Source organism: Tiliqua scincoides, chromosome 7 (genome assembly GCF_035046505.1).
Source record: "Tiliqua scincoides isolate rTilSci1 chromosome 7, rTilSci1.hap2, whole genome shotgun sequence".
Taxonomy (NCBI): Eukaryota; Metazoa; Chordata; class Lepidosauria; order Squamata; family Scincidae; genus Tiliqua; species Tiliqua scincoides.
This window is the reverse complement of record NC_089827.1, coordinates 40,327,355-40,343,520: the sequence shown is the minus strand read 5'-3', so window position 1 is coordinate 40,343,520 and position 16,166 is coordinate 40,327,355. Positions and strand designations below refer to the sequence as shown.

At 43.7% G+C, this 16,166-nt stretch overlaps 1 protein-coding gene and 1 pseudogene across 1 annotated transcript in view; one reads left to right on the top strand and one right to left on the bottom strand.

Moving 5' to 3' along the window:
• Nucleotides 1-10,431: 10,431 nt before the first annotated feature.
• Nucleotides 10,432-10,548, bottom strand: LOC136658192 (5S ribosomal RNA; annotated as a pseudogene).
• A 4,351-nt stretch (nucleotides 10,549-14,899) lies between these two features.
• Nucleotides 14,900-16,166, top strand: part of CALD1 (caldesmon 1) — a 190,225-nt gene continuing 188,958 nt past the window's right edge. The window contains exon 1 of the mRNA XM_066633443.1: nucleotides 14,900-14,919. The gene's annotated coding sequence lies outside the window, so the exon portion shown is untranslated. The remainder of the gene's footprint in view (nucleotides 14,920-16,166) is intronic.

Genomic DNA, 16,166 nt, shown 5'->3' with positions numbered 1-16,166 from the left:
AAAAAAAAAAAAAAAAAGGTGCAGGAACTCACGACTTGTTAATCTTTTATTTATTTATTTATTTTTAAATTTATTTAAAATAAAATATTTTATTATATATATATATATATATATATATATATATATATATATATATATATATATATATATATTTTTTAAATTTAAAATAAAATAAATCTTTTATTTATTTATTTATTCATTCATCTCATTTCTCTCTCTTTAAATCCCCATTCCCCAACTACTTAAGAACTAGAAAATGAGGGAAGATCTTCAAGAGAGAAGAACAAAAAGAGACAGACCACCTCTGGAGCACACACCAAGGATTATATCACGGCTTGTTGCATGTATTTGCAAATATGTAACAACCAAAAAAATTAATTAAAACTTTTAAAACATTTAATAAATATTGGTTAAAACAATTGATGAAGGCAAAATATAAAAAAATGATTACATTACATCACTCTACAGATTTGTTTGAACCCAAATCAATTGGCACACAGGGGGGAGGGGGCACAAAAGATGGATTAATTAACTGATAAATAAACAAGTTATGGATCAAAAATCATGTGGTCACACACCCTCTATTGGCTCAAGACATCGAAACATGATTGGTGCAAAAAAAAAAGAGAAATATGTGATCAGATAACAATGAATGCGCAATATAAGCACACAAGGGGGGAGCAGAAGAATAAACACAAAAGATGAATTGTAAAATAGATAAATTATATAATACCGGAATATAATCTATTTTACAACTCATCTTGAACCAATAGAGGGTGTGTGACCACATGATTTTTGATTCATAACTTCATAACTTAATCAATTCATTAACCCATCTTTTGTGGCTCCCCCCTTTCCCCTGTGTACTATGTCCCCATTCCCCATTATAATAATAGTGATTATTAAATATAGTCTAAAAAAACCAAAAATTAATAGACAACAATGATCTGACCTACTGCACAGAGGAATACATATTTCCTAAGTGTTGTTATAATGCAGCAAGGGCACTTAAGCTTCCCCATTTATAGTTAAAAACCTAAATTTCCTGTTGATGACATTACAAAGCTACTAAATTATTAGTAATAATTTTTGCTTAATTAATTTAGATCAGCCAAGCCTTATATTAATAACTATAAAAATGAATGAATTACTTGCTTCTGAGTAGACCTGCATAGGCTTGGGCTGCAATCCCATCCACATTTTCCTGGGAGTAAGCCCCACTGAACACAAGGGGACTTACTTCTGAGTAGACCTGCATAGGCTTGGGCTGCAATCCCATCCACATTTTCCTGGGAGTAAGCCCCACTGAACACAAGGGGACTTACTTCTCAGTAGACCTGCATAGGCTTGGGCTGCAATCCCATCTACATTTTCCTGGGAGTAAGCCCCACTGAACACAAGGGGACTTACTTCTCAGTAGACATGCCTAGGCTGTCTCAGGTGCAGGGGCTGCACCAGCCAGCTTCCTTCCCCCCCTCCTCTTTCCAAGCCAGTACCTGGGTGCTGCAACCCGTCTCCCTGGCTTGCTGCCCCTCGTCGTCATCCTCCTCCTCCTCCTCAGCACATGTCCCCACACCCTCACCGGCTTGGTAGCTGAGTGTGGGGAAGCAGAGCGTGGGGAGAGGAAAGGCGGGCTGGGCTCAGGCGAGAGCTGAGTGCGGTGAGGCAGGGGCAGTGCTTTTTTTGTAAAAAATAATAAAAGGTGCAGGAACCCACTTACAAGAACAAGTTTAAGATTAACAAGTGTAATCTTTTATTTATTTACCTCCCCACCTAAAAAAAAAAAAATTATTCCTTACGGGGATTTGAACCTCCCAACCTCTGGCTCCACAGACCAGCACTTTAGTAACTGAGCCATTGGAAGTCTTAGGCTCAAAGTGTTTGGAACTAATACTTGAGGCGCTGATGGCCACCAGCTGGGCTCAGGACCTTATATATTAGTTCTGAACACTGTAACTCTAGGCTTTCCTATAGCCCAATGGAGAGAGTGCTGGGCTGTGGAGCACAAGGTTGGAGGTTCGAATCCCTCCTTAGCCAGCAGTGCTGGGTGGCACAGGGAGGGAAAAAAGGTGGGGGCCAGGAGGGGGGAAAAGGTGGGGGCCAGGAGGAGGGTTGGAGGTTTGAATCCCTCCCTAGCCAGCAGTGCTGGGCAGTGCAGGGAGGGAAAAAAAGGTGGGGGCCAGGAGGAGGGGGGAAAAAGGTGGGGGCCAGGAGGAGGGGGGGGAAAGGTGCCGGAACGCCGTTCCGGTTTTCCCGGAACACCGTTCCGGTGTGTTCCATTACAAAAAAAGCCCTGGGTAAAAGAATATATTTTCCCTTACCTCTCCCAGTCTGCACCCCCTGCTGCCTGTACTGGCATGGCTGCATGCTATGGTGGGGAAATTGATAGAATTGGACTGTAGGTCTACCAAATGACGGAACTTACCGTAGAGCCATTGGCACCAACAGCAAACAGGAGCCTTGTGAGGATTTGCCCAGGACCATGGCACCAACTGAAAGATAAAAAATATTGTGGTCTCATAAGAACATAAGAAAAGTCCTGCTGCATCAGGCCAAAGGCCCATCTAGTCCAGCACTCTGTTTCTCACAGTGGCCCATCAATTGCCTGTGGGAAGTCCACAAAGCAGGAGAAAAAAGGCATACTACTCTCCTGTCATTTCTCCCAAGCAACTGGTATACAGAGATGTACTGCTGCTGCACTTGGAGATAGCATAAACCATCAGTAGTAGCCACTGTCCATAGCCTGTCCTCCATGAACTTATTCAGTCTCCCTTTAAAGTTGTCTAAACTAGTAACCATCACCACATCTTATGCCAATGGATCCCATAGGACGGGGTGACCAAACCTGCTTAACGTAAGAGCCATACACCATAAACTTCAGATGTTTGAGAGCTGCAAGAGAGGTGTTTGAGAGCTGCAATATTTAAGAACCATTTAAATTCTTAAATATATTTACTCACCATGAATGTGTTTCAATCCAGTGGACTCTCAATTTGTACCTGGTAAATAGTTATAAAACTTGAAAATGTCTTATTTACCTTTTATATTATATAAGCAAAAAGGAGCTCAACCAACATATTTCCGAGAGCCATATTTTATATCTCAAAGAGCCACATGTAACTCACTAGCAGCAATTTGGCAACCCCTGCCATAGATTAATTATGTGCTGAAATACTTCCGTTTGCCTGTCTTAAATCCCTTGGGTATCAGCTCCACTGAATGACCTCTGGTTGTAGTGTTGTGAGAAAGCGACAAAATCTCAGTCTGGATTGTCCCCCAAAATGTCTATTTTTTTTAAAACAACCACCATGCTTTTTGCATCACATGTTGCTTGATCTTTAATCCAAAATGTGTTTCTGTGCAGGTGGATGCAATCACATTTCCAATACAATCCTAATCAACTTTCAGGCGATGATGCAGCCATGCCAATGGGATGTGCGCTGCATTCTGTGGTGGTGGTGGGCCGTCAAAGAGGTATTCTCAAGAGAAGGATACTTTTGTTCCCTTTCCTCAGGGTTGCATTACAGCTGCATCAGTGCTGGAAAGTTGGTCAGGATTGGGCTGTAAGAGCCCAGATTCCTGAGAACAATGAGAGGTTGGTCTATGGAATCTCCAAATTTTAGTGATAATCTCTTTGGCAAGGCATTCCTTGTAGTCAGAGTGAGGGGCTGGGAACTTGCTATGGGAATAAGATCTGATTCATGATCCCCATGGTGAGCATAGCATGTTCTTTAACTCAAGCCAGAAAGTGCCTGGGGAGTTTGTGGTTAAGCACAGGGCATGTATCAAGGCAGTTCATATACAACCATATACACCATCTTTTCCATCTTGGAGTTTTAGCTGCTGTTCTGTAATGCTTGTAAAACTCCTATAACCCACTAATTAGTGAACCAAGAGTGGTTGCTGTGGAGAGAAAAAGAAAAATCTAAATATATCGAGCAATGTGCTGACCCAAGCGGAGAAGCAAAGCATTTGGATGCAAACAGAATCCAAAGGAATGGTTTTGAAATACTGTACAAAACTGCGGTGATGGGGCTGGTAGCAGGGGAGGGGAAGGATTTATGAGCCCTTCTCTTGTAGGCATCCTTGTTGTCAGCACGGGCAGATTCCAAAGCAGCTGGAACAGAAAGGTTAGCATTTGGCAAAGGGGGCGATTTAGGGACTCGCAGAGGATTCAGAGAAGTGGCAGGCAAGTGTTTTGAGGAGAATGGCCATTCAGGTTCCCTTATTGTGAGGGGACTGGGAACCCTGAAGTAGTTAAAAAACTGACATCACTGAGCCAATGTGTCCTGGATGCCGTGAGTTTTGTTTCGTACCAGAAATTTTCCAAGCATATCCAGGCCGTCTGCGCAATCCTTTTATTGTGCAATAAATGGACACATTTTCTTTTATTACTGCTGTCCAGAATCCCCATCTCTTCCCTTAAGATTCACTAGAGGGTCACCCAGCTGTGGAATGCACTGGTCACTAGTTTATTAACTTCTAAAAAGGATTAGACAGATGCTTGAAGGATAGGCCTATTGATGGCTATTAGCCCTGACAAGCCAAATGGAGCTGCAGTCTATAGGGACTCACTATAAATTCTCCAAGGAAGACTGAAGATCTTATGCCACACTTTGAAGCTGGCTTTCTTTGCATTAGGATATTAGTCAACTCCCTAGACAGGTACTAGAAGAAGACTTTAAAAAAAATAACCTTGAATGCTGTAGGTGCATCTGTATTCTTGCGTTACTGAGACTCAGATTCTGCTATGTTGCTCACTGTAGACAAAATGAGATAGCTCTCTCCTATTGTGGACTGAATCAGTGGTGTAGCTAGAGGGGGTGTAAAGCACTAAGTTTTGCAGGGATCCTCACCGCAGCATGCAAGCGGCCCCTCCCCTCTGTTTTGCTTCCCCAGCCTGGTATGGCTCTGAAGGGGAGGGTAGGATTGCAGCCTAGAATTGTTAAAAATTGTCCTGCTTGATTTTGTCACTTCTGGTCACGACATACTTCTGGCAGGTCCTGAAAGATTCTCATTCTAAAAAGTGGGTCCTGGTGCTAAAAGTTTGAGAACCACTGATTAAGGATAAACATTCTAATTGATAACAAGATACAGCTTTTTTTTAAAGTACGGCAGTATATCTGCCTCAAGACACATAGCTTTTCCAAGTGTTCAGCTCACTGGTATGAATTCTCACTGGTATGAACTCTCCTCTCTCACAATGGAGAGAGGTGAAAAGCGGTATGCCCCAAGGATCTGTCCTGGGATCGGTGCTTTTCAATCTCTTCTTAATGACCTGGAGACAGGGTTGAGCAGTGAGGTGGCTAAGTTTGCAAACAACACCAAACTTTTCTGAGTGGTGAAGACCAGAAGTGATTGTGAGGAGCTCCAGAAGGATCTCTCCAGACTGGCAGAATGGGCAGCAAAATGGCAGATGCGCTTCAATGTCAGTAAGTGTAACATCATGCACATTGGGGCAAAAAGTCAAAACTTCACATATAGGCTGATGGGTTCTGAGCTGTCTGTGACAGATCAGGAGAGAGATCTTGGGGTGGTGGTGGACAAGTCAATGAAAGTGTCGACTCAGTGTGCAGCGGCAGTAAAGAAGGCCAATTCTATGCTTGGGATCATTAGAAAAGGTATTGAGAACAAAACGGCTAATATTATAATGCTGTTGTACAAATCGATGGTAAGGCCACACCTGGAGTATTGTGTCTAGTTCTGGTCGCCACATTTCAAAAAAGACATAGTGGAAATGGAAAAGGTGCAAAAGAGAGTGACTAAGACTGGAGCACCTTCCTTATGAGGAAAGGCTATGGCGTTTGGGCCTCTTCAGCCTAGAAAAGAGATGCCTGAGGGGGGACATGATTGAGACATACAAAATTGTGCAGGGGATGGACAGAGTGGATAGAGAGATGCTCTTTACACTCTCACATAACACCAGAACCAGGGGACATCCACTAAAATTGAGTGTTGGGAGAGTTAGAACAGACAAAAGAAAATATTTCTTTACTCAGCATGTGGTTGGTCTGTGGAACTCCTTGCCACAGGATGTGGTGATGGCACCTGGCCTGGATGCCTTTAAAAGGGGATTGGACAAGTTTCTTGAGGAAAAATCCATTATGGGTTACAAGCCATAATGTGTATGTGCCACCTCCTGATTTTAGAAATGGGCTATGTCAGAATGCCAGATGCAAGGGAGGGCACCAGGATGAGGTCTCTTGTTATCTGGTGTGCTCCCTGGGGCATTTGGTGGGCTGCTGTGAGATTCAGGAAGCTGGACTAGATGGGCCTATGGCCTGATCCAGTGGGGCTGTTCTTATGAATATGTGCAAGGCAAGTTCTGATGGTGGGCTAGCTATAAAGTCTAGCACAGGGGTGCTCACACTTTTTTGGCTCGAGAGCTACTTTGAAACCCAGCAAGGCCCGGAGATCTACCAGAGTTTTTTTTTACAATGTTCGCACCATCATAACATATAACATTTATGTGTACAATGTATGTTGGTGTACCTTGAGCCCCACTGAGTATAACAGGACTTACTCCTGAGTAGACATGCCTAGGATTAGGCTGTGAGGCTGCAATCCTAGCCACACTTACCTGGAAGTAAGCCCCATTGAGTACAATGGGCCTTACTCCCGGTGTTTCCTCCCAGAGGCACCTGAAGGGGGAGGGTCAGCACTCCGCGATCTACTCATTTTGCCTCGTGATCTACCGGTAGATCGCGATCCACCTATTGAGCACCCCTGGTCTAGCATATGGAACTGCTAGTAACTGTTACATGCAGAGAGGCTATCGTACTGGTGCTGGTCAGGGCTGTAGCCTTTTCAAGACTTTAGATGAAAGTTTTATATACTTCAAGGGGGTTAGCAGTGATGACAGCAGGAATGACGACAAGCAATAAAATGTCATACTGAAGTTATTTATATGTGTGGATTAAGTTCACATTTATCAAGGGAAGGCTGGAGGCTGAACAAAATACATAGTTATACTTCTCAAGGGCTTATTTTATTTAAGGTTGTATATATACTGTGTTTCTTTACTAGCAAATTCCACTGGTAGATTTCATAGCTAACGCCACTCTGCTTATGCTTTTGCGTATGTGATTTATTCCAATATGTCATTCAAATGGCCTTTGTGCACACAGGTGAAGTGGGTCCATTGCTGAGTAGAGAGGGGAGTGAAGCAAACTGAATGAGGGGGGAGATGCCACCCAATCTGGAAAAGACTTCTGCCCTTCCTTAGGCAGCAAAGGACCTCACTTCTACACTGTCCATATTGCCACTTCCTCAGAAAGTGAATGGCTATTGTTCATTTATGTTCAGTGTTTCTAAAAAAAAAAAATTCAAGCCAGCAGACTGTGGCAAACAAAACAAAATGTCAAACATGTTAACATTCATGCATTTACTGCCCAATTGTATCTTCCCTCCCCTCACCTGCTATAGCAGGGGTGTCCAAAGTTTTTGGCAGGAGGGCCACATCATCTGTCTGACACTGTGTCGGGGGCCGGGGAAAAAAGAGTTAATTTACATTTAAAATTTGAATAAATTTACATAAGTTTACATAAATGAATATATTAAAGAGGAACTTATATGAACGAATGAAGGTCTTGCAAATGCTCAATGCCTATAAAAGGCCTTGCACAAAGCAAGGCTGGCCTTTCCTTTGCTGCCGCTGCTGCATCACAGATGTGAAAGAGCAAGCAGTGGAGGGAGCCCTCATCTCACAGCTCACACAAGAGGTCAAACAGTCACCCTCACTCTGAGAGAAGTTGTGTTGGGCCAGTGCAGGCTTCAACAAATCTCTGGGGAGCCAGGCTCATTGGAGACTGGGGGCTCCCTGAGGGCTGCATTGAGAGGCCTCAAGGGCTGCAAGTGGCCCCAGGGCTGGGGTTTGGGCACCCCTGTGCTATAGCATGCCGGTGTGCCAAAACAGGGAGGGCTGTATGTTGTGATTTTGGTGGTGAGTGATCCAAAGGATTGGGAGTGGCAAGGGAAAATATTTTCCCTTACAACTCTGTAAGCGGCTCAATTACCTATGAGTCTCCTCGAATCTGTGCTGGTTACATAGCTGGTATAAGTCCAAAGAAGAGAAAAGGACATGTTGGAAGTTTCTGGAGGTGACAGCATCCCAGTGCAAGAATCTCCCTCCCTTGACATCCCTCCTCTAGTCCCCCCAGGAATGCCCCCTTTCCACCCATGTAATGCCCCCCCCCGCCAACATTCTTATGACAATTTGGCTGGACAATTTGTTGGTGAGCTCTGGGAGCAACCAGCAGGTTCTGCTGCCTGTTCCCACGATTTGTCCCATGCACCTCCTGCAGCATCGCTACTGCAATTATGACAGCGGAAGAGAACATCTGCTGCCATAATGGGCCATAAGTCAAGAATAAAAATCAGAGGTAGTATAAAAACGGCAGCAGTTGGTCAGAATGAAAGCAAGCTGCACCTAAAAAGGCTCTCTGGAAGAGGTGCCTTAGCTGATGGAGCCTGGCAGATTCAAGAGGTGATGAATCAGACTAAAAAGCATCACCATAATAAGTAGAGACTCTGCCACCATGTGGCTTAAATGAGAGTATATCTCTGGGCAGGTAGTTTCAAAGCCACAATACTTTAGCCATAATACTATTTAGATTAAAAGGCGGCAGTATGCACGAAAGGGATCAGCTTCCATCTCCAGTTTGTAAGCTTCCCAGGGGCAATTGGGCCTCAGTGGGCCTTTGACCAATCCTGCAGATTTCCTAAGATCTCCAAATTCTAGTTCTTGCCACTTTGGACCCAATAAATGGTCCAACACTTTGGGCAAGCTTCATAAATGCAACTCCTTGGAATGGCAGATTTCTGGAGACGATAGTCCAGATTCTTGTACTATAGTTAGTCCTCTGCCTCATAACTTATCAGGTTTTTCTAAGACTAGGTGGTGGTGATAGTTGTTGGGTTCTTTTCCCCTGACAGCATTTTCATTTCTGCAAAGAAACACACTGGATGGTGGAAGTGTTCATGAAGCTACAGCTGCACAAGTTCTAAGTTAAATAAAGTGAAATGTCAAGGATTTTTTTTTTAAAACAGCTAAATGTGGAGTATTTTGGCCATTTTTTAAAATGCCTGAGCATTGTAGCCAAATGCTAGTGAGTGTCTGTGAACTGTGATCACACCAGGATCTGTTCAGACATTATGGACACCTCTTAGAAAAGCTTTTGACCTCAATAAAACTTTCTTTGAGTGGCTCAAGAGTGACAAACTCTGAGAAGGGTCAAAGGCGTGTGATGCTGGCATTTCTCTTAATAAATGAAAACAAGAGGTATTACACCATGAGGCTCTTAGGTATTTCAGCACTCACAAACCACTCTGTCTGGATTGTGATGGTTCAACAAAGTGCAGAGTGGCTGGGCTATTACATGGAAGAGTGCAAAGAAAGACTGGCAGCTCCCTTGTCTTAGGTATTTAATTGGTGGGGTATTGCAGAAAGATGCTCTGTGTGTCACGTTGGTGTGTCCATTTAATGTTCAGAAATGTTATAATTGTCACCCCTCTCCTTAAATCTTTACTCTCACTTGGGGCAGAATCCTAACCAGGTCTACTCAGAAGTAAGTCCTATTTTGTTCAATGGGGCTTACTCTCAGGAAAGTGTGGTTAGGATTGCAGCCTTGGTTACATTCACAATTAATCTCAACCTCCAAGTCCTGTTAAGGCTCTCCTCCTCAATTACATTTCCATATACTGCTTCTTGATCTCTCAGCTGTGCACAATGTTCTCTACTATGGGCCTAGTTTGTCTTCTTGTCCTGCTGCCTCTGTTCCTTTTGTCATATAACCCCTTTTCCTGGTCCAGTTCAATTTTCTAGGCAATCCTTTTCCTATAAGGCAGGGGTGCCCAAACCCTGGCCCTGGGGCCACTTGTGGCCCTCAAGGCCTCTCAATGTGGCCCTCAGGGATTCCCCAGTCTTCAGTGAGCCTCTGGCCCTCCAGAGATTTGGAGCCCACACTGGCCCAACGCAACTGCTCTAAGTTTGAGGGCGAATGTTTGACCTCTCGTGTGAGCTGTGGGATGAGGGCTCCCTCCACTGCTTGTTGTTTCATGTCTGTGATGCAATAGCAGCAGCAAAGGAAAGGCCAGCCTTACTTTGTGCAAGACCTTTTATAGGCCTTGAGCTATTGCAAGACCTTCATTCATTCATATAAATCCATCTTTAATATATTCACTTATGTAAACTTATGTAAATTTATTCAAATTTTAAACGTAAATTAATTCTTTTTTTCTCTGGCCCCCGACACAGCGTCAGAGAGACGATGTGGCCCTCCTGCCAAAAACTTTGGACACCCCTGCTATAAGGGAAGGTTGAGAACTAACCAGGTTCAATGCCTGATAATACATTCCCTGCTTTCTGCTTCACTATCTTCCTGAGGAACTAGGAATGGTTGGCAACCTTCAGTCTCAAAAGACTATGGAATAAGCCTACAGCACCTGGTATTCCCAGGCAGTCTCCCATCCAAGTACTAACCAGGCCTGACCCTGCTTAGCTTCCGAGATCAGACGAGATTGGGCATGTGCAGGGTAATGAATGAGGAAAAAGTAGGTTGCTGCCACCAGTGATGGCACAACCCAAAACACAACTTGATACCATGTTGGGTCAGCTACCTTTGCATCATCATCATCATCATCATCATCATCAACAACAACAACAACTTCAGGTAACAACGGGTGGAGACACAGAACTGAAAAACTAATAGAGAATGAAGAAGTCAAAGTGCTCTGGAATTTTAGAATACAAACCGACAAACATCTGCCAAACAGCACACCAGACATAATCATCATTGATAAGAGGGATAAGAAAGTCTGGATAGTAGACATTACAATACCTGGTGATGGTATTGGCAACCTTCAGTCTCGAAAGACTATGGTATCGCGCTCTGAAAGGTGGTTCTGACACAGCGTCTAGTGTGGCTGAAAAGGCCAATCCGGGAGTGACAATCCCTTCCACACCACTTGAAAATAAAGAACTGGAGAAAATCACCAAATATAAAGACCTGCAAATATAAATTGAAAGATGGTGGCATAAGAAAGCAAGAGTAATACCAATAGTCCTAGGGGCCTTGGGTGCTATCCCAAAACAGCTGGAAAAGCACCATCGGGATGAGCACAAGTAACATCAACCAATTACAAAAGGCCACCTTACTAGGAACGGTGCATATACTCCGGCAATATTTATAACGCAACAACATGAAGATAAAAAATACCTATTCTAGGTCCTTGGGAAGAACTTGATAGGTGGATATAAACAAAACTCAGTTAAAAATAACATGACTGTGTGAAAATATAATAATAATAATAATAATAATAATAATAATAATAATAATAATAGCCACATACCATGCTTTTCATTGGGTTCTTCAACTGCTGGAGAATTTCTGGTTTGATTTAAAATAGTGTTCTTTAACTGTGTGTCATGACTCAATGGGGTCGCAAAGCCTCATCTGGGAGGGGGGTGTCTCTGCAACCTGTCAAAGCCTGTACAAGAGAAGGCTTGGATCCAATCCAATAATGGCATGCCTTTATCAAAACTGAGTTCTTGATATAATCCTGCACAGCCTCTTCTCACCCTCTTGCCCCACAGCTCCTAAGGCTGGCCTTGCTCAGGATGCTAGGAAGCATGGATAGGAGGAATCTGCCTTGGGAAAGTCTTCTTCTCAAGTTAATAGAGAGCCCCAACATCCACGGGGGTGTGTGTGTGTGTGTGTGTGTGTGTGTGTGTGTGTTTTCTTAAAACAAAAGAATAGTGGAAAGTGGGCAGTTCGGTAGATGTGGCAACCTGCTCCCTCCTGGCCAGGCATGTGAAACAGTACGAATACTAGAAATTTATTAAAAGGCTGAGGAATCAGTACAGTGAATGGGAAAAAGCATCAGTTGCTTCTGATACCAGACCTGGGCAACTCACACAGGGTGTGTGCATGCTTCTACTTTATGTAGCCAGTGGGCACTACTTTATCTGTGCACTTGAACATGGGGGGTGGTGGTGGGGTGGTTACCTGGTCCCAAATTTTTCGCTTTTGGGAACAGATGAGCTTCACAGTCCAATCAACTGGTTCAAAGTAAAGTTATGCGTCAGACAGTTGGAAAGAAGAAGTTGTTCAAGGAGTAGACAACAATGGGGTGCAATGGCTACTGCAACTGCATTACTCAGCAACTTTTCAAGGTGCTAAGCTAGATGGAACAATGATTACCATTGGTGTTTGCCCTCTGCTACAACAGTGTTTCTAAATGCAGTGCTTTCTCTTTATTCCATAGGACTGGACAGCCATTTGGAGAAAAAAAAGTAAATGGAGTGCCAGTCGGGGGCTAGGGCCCCAATCCTATTGGAGCCTTGCACCACTGGAACTCTTGTTCCAGCAGTGTAAAGTCCTTTATGGCAGCACAAAAGCTGGGCTGCTGTTGCATGCTTCCAGGTTACTGTATGAGCAATGGCATGGTGCATGCTGCAGTGGCTCCAGAGGCCTCTGGGTTTTGGTAAGTTGACAAGTGGTAAAGACCAGAAGTGATTGTGAGGAGCTCCAGAAGGATCTCTCCAGACTGGCAGAATGGGCAGCAAAATGGCAGATGTGCTTCAATGTCAGTAAGTGTAAAGTCATGCACATTGGGGCAAAAAAATCAAAACTTTAGATATAGGCTGATGGGTTCTGAGCTGTCTGTGACAGATCAGGAGAGAGATCTTGGGGTGGTGGTGGACAGGTCGATGAAAGTGTCGACCCAATGTGCGGTGGCAGTGAAGAAGGCCAATTCTATGCTTGGGATCATTAGGAAGGGTATTGAGAACAAAACGGTTAGTATTATAATGCCATTGTACAAATCTATGGTAAGGCCACACCTGGAGTATTGTGTCCAGTTCTGGTCGCCGCATCTCAAAAAAGACATAGTGGAAATGGAAAAGGTGCAAAAGAGAGCGACTAAGATGATTACGGGGCTGGGGCACCTTCCTTATGAGGAAAGGCTACGGCGTTTGGGCCTCTTCAGCCTAGAAAAGCGACGCTTGAGGGGGGACATGATTGAGACATACAAAATTATGCAGGGGATGGACAGAGTGGATAGGGAGATGCTCTTTACACTCTCACATAATATCAGAACCAGGGGACATCCACTAAAATTGAGTGTTGGGCGGGTTAGGACAGACAAAAGAAAATATTTCTTTACTCAGCGCGTGGTCGGTCTGTGGAACTCCTTGCCACAGGATGTGGTGCTGGCATCTAGCCTAGACGCCTTTAAAAGGGGATTGGACGAGTTTCTGGAGGAAAAATCCATTATGGGGTACAAGCGATGATGTGTATGCGCAACCTCCTGATTTTAGGAATGGGTTAAGTCAGAATGCCAGATGTAGGGGAGAGCACCAGGATGAGGTCTCTTGTTACCTGGTGTGCTCCCTGGGGCATTTGGTGGGCCGCTGTGAGATACAGGAAGCTGGACTAGATGGGCCTATGGCCTGATCCAGTGGGGCTGTTCTTATGTTCTTATGTTCTTAAGTGTTGGGGAGGGCAGAGAGCATTTTGGGGAGGATTGGGGGAGGGCAGGGGTGTGGGGGGGCGGAGGTGAATCCCCGGAGCACCGCATGCGCCAGATCTTATTCCTTCTTTCCTGGCTACCCATTTTCTTTTCTCAGACATATGCTAGCAAAATGGATGGTGTATGTCTGAGGCGACCCATAGGGGATTGTGCAGCCCACTGGGAAATAAGTAAAAATAATTTTACTTCCTGTGGACTGTCCAATTGTGTGTTCCCTATAATTGGTTGCAGTGCGTGCTCTGCCAGTGTGGTTGCATTGATGCCAATGGGGGGGGGGGGATAGGATTGACAAGTAAATAACTTTCTTGCCCCTGATGATCCCAGCCTTTAGGAGGCAGCCTTTCCCAAATAGCCCTTCCCACTTGCACAGCCTAGATGTGATCTCTTGATCACACCACAGTGTGATGGAATGTTGGGAGAATGGAACAGAATCTGGAACTGAAAAGACAGAGCAAAGGCCAATGCAGATTCTCAGCAGCAATTCCACAGCGCCTGTTTTTGAAAAAAGAAAAGAATATTCTGCATATCGTAAACAGTGACCGAAGATTTTAGTTGTGTCTTTTTTTTTTTTCAAAGAATGTTTGCACATACATAAAGGAAGCACTTCATTTCCTACCTAAAAAAGCTTTCAAAGTCTGCTAACTCATCTTTTGTGCTCTCCCCTTTCCCAGCAGATTCAAAATGATAGAGGAAATGCTTTTAAAACATCTGGTATTCATCCCTAAAATACAGCGTAGCTGTATTTTGTTTGCAGTGAATGCCTTGCTTTTAATTTTATTCCCCCCGACTTTCCCAATGAATGCATCAGTAAATATGTGGACCAAATCTCTCCCCCAAGCCAGTTTCCCTGTATATTTCCTTAAAAAAAAATAATTTTTTTTAAAAAAAGCTTCCATTTGTGTTCAACAAGAGAGTCTCTTTCTCCAAGATTAACATTTCTTATGATTGTTCCTGACAGAGGATTTACTTTCAGAGGCCCTGCTAAGGATAACCAAAAAAGGGCATGGAGCAAGACAGTTTTGGCAGCTTGCACAAATTTTCGGAGGTTTTAAAGTCTTGGTTTTCTTATGAGTGGCTTCCTGAGCGTGCCTAGGGAATGACAGGCATCCCTTCAGGCTGGCTGACCCCACCTTTGGCTGCAGCCTAGCCATTGGCTGCTGACGAGAATAAATTGAGGACAATGCATACCACTGGCTGCCAATTTTAAACATAAGGGATATGTATTCACTTAGCATTGACTTTTGGGAGGGGCCAAGGAAAGTCTGTAGTTCTATGGACTAGGCTGGTGGGGCTTAGACTGCCTGAGAGCCTCCTTTGCTGTGCTCCTGCCTGTTCAGCCCGCACCTCATTACCTACAGTACCTGCTTGTAAAGCCTTTCAGCTGCAGAGGTAAGGGCTGCCTTCAAACGTCGTCATCCTCACGAGGACAGTGCTGTGCTTTTGGTGTATGGACGGTTTGCTCAGGATAGTTTTTTTCTTTTTTTCACAGTAAGTGGAATTGTATTGTTAAGAGAACCTGACACTTTCCAGGGGTGAAAACTGCAGCTGAGTTAAGAGGGGAAATAATTCAGAATCTGTTACTTTGTGGAGGAGGTTTTGTTATGTATTCATATGTACATAGAATGAAGATGATCTATCTATCTATCTATCTATCTATCTATCTATCTATCTATCTATCTATCTATCTATCTATCTAAGAGAAATTCCTGGCCTATTAGGCTACACAGAAGTTGCCTCTCAGTGCAACAAGCCTTGCCTATGAAACTGTCCTGTTCTTGATCACGTTTCCCTCAACTAGTTAAACAAAATCGAGAAGAAAAAGCTCACAGTTGACAAAGTTGTGCATTCCCCCTGGTGTGTGTGACTCTGTGTGTGTGTTTGGGGGGGGGGGAGGAGTCCAAGAATCTGAGCTGCAGAAAGTTAACTGTAAGGAGAAGTCCACGAATATTGATCTGGCAATGCTCTGGTTAATGTTCTGGGTTTGATATGTTGCTGAAACAGATGTCCTGTCATGGCTGTCTTTTATAAAAGGGGGGAAAAAAAGGACAGAAAGAAAGAAGCTTTGTTGACAGCACTCTTCATCCGTTTTTAGTTTTTAGCCTTCCACATGCAATGCAGCCAATTGCCAGGATGTTTCTTATGAGGGGGCCTTTCCGGTTAATAGAAAAAAGCCATGTTCATGGGTGGGACTGGCAGATAATAACATTTCTCTTTGTGTGTGCGCCAGATTGTCATTCCAGCACGAGAGGAAGCAAATGTTTTGTATCGAGAACACTTCTGACATGTTCAGATGATTTTGCAAGTGGAGGGCACTGACATTTTGCACAGCACAGAATTTGTCCTAGTCAATAACCATGAGGGTGAAAAAGAAAACCAGCCGTGGAAAGGTTTAAAGTGGGAAACCTTTATATGATATAAAGATAATATAAGGACCATTTGGTTGGGAAACTTGTATTGGATTTGTTGGACAAAAATTTTATTTTTGTAGCTTTCTCTCTCAAGATGCAACTTGCCTATACTGTATTTTCTTTTCATGGCTTGTCATTTCTTTCTGAAAAAAAAAGAAAAAAATCTTGTTTTAAAAACAATAGGGACAAGCCATCAGGAATTGTTCCTGCACAAGTGCACTTTTCGAT